Here is a 2,841-nt window from a genome sequence, read left to right as displayed (position 1 = left end):
GAAATGTCCATTGAAAACAAAGTGGTACACCTGCGTATATCCTCCATTACACCACTAACTGTACGATTTGAGAAGAGCGCTTCTCCCTCACTGCTTTTGCCTTTTCACATCACCTTCCGTAGACCGGTGCACTGCGGTTCAGGTTAGTAGAACTCCCTCATAGGCTGCATTACCAAGGCATCCCAATTCTGATATTTTTTTTCCACTAATTAGTCTTTTGACTAAGATCTGATGTGAAAAGATCTGATGCGATTGCTCAAAACATTAATAATTGGAAAAATGATTAGAATTGGGCTCCCTGTGTAACCAGCAATAGGTCAGTTTCTACAGCTAAGGGTGAGGCAACGCAACAACCAATGGTTGCGTGCCACATCATCAACTGTGTCATCCTCTGACATATGATGTGGTTAGCTGATACTTAAAATACCTATCAAGGCGATGTAAGATCTGGCAGACTTCAGCAACGTCTAAGCTTTGGAAATTGGCTGAAGTCTGTTTGGCTGCAATCACAAACTACCTCATAGTCTGTTTGGTCCCAGCCACACAGGGAGCCCAATCCTGATCCTTTGCTGGCAAAACAGCTGATCTGATTGGTGAAAACTGAATTTGGTCTCTTTCTTTTGTCGTCCAATTCTCTCTCTGTTGTTCACCATATGTCAACGGATGACTGCACCTAATCGCATTTGGGAAATTGAACCAATGGAAATGAAGTTCATTGGCTGACAGCTGTACATAATTAGCCAGTTAGGTGAGAAGGGTCTGGGATTCCTTTATGAGGTGCAACCAAAACAGCTGTTTGACATTGCAACAGGGATATTCTGGCAGGCTGTCGAGAATTAGTTCTTGAATACTGTTATGGTTTTGATCACTAAAATGGCTGTGACTTTTGGACTCTCTTTGAGGTTAGTTTTTCAATGCGTTCATCTGGTTTGTTTACCTTGTCTTAGTCTTCACTGGTTATTTATGTTTAACTGTCTGACTGTTTTGTAGTGTTTCTTGGATTTGTTGCCTGCTAATTGGAGGGATAACTTGTTTTACACTTAAAGGTGCGTTTTGGTTTACACTAATTCAGGTCAAATCACAGGTCTAGTTCCGATCCAAATGAAGGCTGGCATTTTACCACAATGTTCTCTTTGTTTCCTAGGTAACGCTCATGGGCATCCTGCCTACACTGGACCTGAACCGACTGGATCCTATGCCCAAGCAAGTGTGGTGTCTGGTCCAAATGCTAAAGCTACTGGCCACAATGCCACGTGAGCGGAAGCTACTGGCCACAATGCCACGTGAGCGGAAGCTACTGGCCACAATGCCACGTCAGCGGAAGCTACTGGCCACAATGCCACGTCAGCGGAAGCTACTGGCCACAATGCCACATCAGCGGAAGCTACTGGCCACAAAGCCACGTCAGCGGAAGCTACTGGCCACAATGCCACGTCAAGTGTGAAGTCCGGCCCGCAGCAGAAGCTTCAGGCCCGGCGCCTCAGCAGAAGCTTCAGGCCCCGGCGCCTCAGCAGAAGCTTCAGGCCCCGGCGCCTCAGCAGAAGCTTCAGGCCCCGGCGCCTCAGCAGAAGCTTCAGGCGCCTCAGCAGAAGCTTCAGGCACCTCAGCAGAAGCGTCCGGCGCCTCAGCAGAAGCGTCCGGCGCCTCAGCAGAAGCGTCCGGCGCCTCAGCAGAAGCGTCCGGCGCCTCAGCAGAAGCGTCCGGCGCCTCAGCAGAAGCGTCCGGCGCCTCAGCAGAAGCGTCCGGCCCCTAAGCCTCAGCAGAAGTGTCCGGCCCCGGCGCCTCAGCAGAATTGTCGGCCCCGGCGCCTCAGCAGAGTCGTCCGGCCCCGGCGCCTCAGCAGAAGCTTCAGGCCCCGGCGCCTCAGCAGAAGCTTCAGGCCCCGGCGCCATCAGCAGAAGCTTCAGGCGCCTCAGCAGAAGCTTCAGGCCCCTCAGCAGAAGCTTCAGGCCCCGGCGCCTCAGCAGAAGCTTCAGGCCCCTCAGCAGAAGCTTCAGGCCCCGGCGCCTCAGCAGAAGCTTCAGGCCCCGGCGCCTCAGCAGAAGCTTCAGGCGCCTCAGCAGAAGCTTCAGGCACCTCAGCAGAAGCGTCCGGCGCCTCAGCAGAAGCGTCCGGCGCCTCAGCAGAAGCGTCCGGCGCCTCAGCAGAAGCGTCCGGCGCCTCAGCAGAAGCGTCCGGCGCCTCAGCAGAAGCGTCCGGCGCCTCAGCAGAAGCGTCCGGCGCCTCAGCAGAAGCGTCCGGCGCCTCAGCAGAAGCGTCCGGCCCCTAAGCCTCAGCAGAAGCGTCCGGCCCCTAAGCCTCAGCAGAAGCGTCCGGCCACGGCGCCTCAGCAGAATCGTCCGGCCCCGGCGCCTCAGCAGAAGCTTCAGGCCCCGGCGCCTCAGCAGAAGCTTCAGGCGCCTCAGCAGAAGCTTCAGGCCCCTCAGCAGAAGCTTCAGGCCCCGGCGCCTCAGCAGAAGCTTCAGGCGCCTCAGCAGAAGCTTCAGGCGCCTCAGCGGAAGCTTCAGGCGCCTCAGCGAAGCTTCAGCGCCTCAGCAGAAGCTTCAGGCGCCTCAGCAGAAGCTTCAGGCGCCTCAGCAAGAAGCTTCAGGCGCCTCAGCAGAAGCTTCAGGCGCCTCAGCAGAAGCTTCAGGCCCCTCAGCAAGCTCAGGCCCTCAGCGAGCGCCTCAGCAGAAGCTTCAGCCCGGCGGCCGGCGCCTCAGCAGAAGCTTCAGGCCCCGGCGCCTCAGCAGGAGCTTCATGCCCCGGCGCCTCAGCAGAAGCTTCAGGCGCCTCAGCAGAAGCTTCAGGCGCCTCAGCAGAAGCTTCAGGCGCCTCAGCAGACTCGCTTCTGGCGCCTCA

General features: G+C 56.1%; 1 long non-coding RNA gene across 1 annotated transcript; it reads left to right on the top strand.

Moving 5' to 3' along the window:
* Positions 1–769: 769 nt before the first annotated feature.
* Positions 770–1,448, top strand: LOC116366815 (uncharacterized). Its single transcript, XR_004208314.1, has 3 exons — positions 770–902; positions 991–1,046; positions 1,145–1,448. It is a non-coding gene; the product is annotated as an uncharacterized LOC116366815 (long non-coding RNA).
* The last annotated feature ends 1,393 nt before the right edge of the window (positions 1,449–2,841 follow it).

The sequence above is a fragment of the Oncorhynchus kisutch genome, unplaced genomic scaffold (genome assembly GCF_002021735.2).
Source record: "Oncorhynchus kisutch isolate 150728-3 unplaced genomic scaffold, Okis_V2 scaffold1577, whole genome shotgun sequence".
Lineage (NCBI taxonomy): Eukaryota > Metazoa > Chordata > Actinopteri > Salmoniformes > Salmonidae > Oncorhynchus > Oncorhynchus kisutch.
Note: the sequence above shows the minus strand (reverse complement) of the source record. Positions and strands in the feature narration are given on the sequence as shown.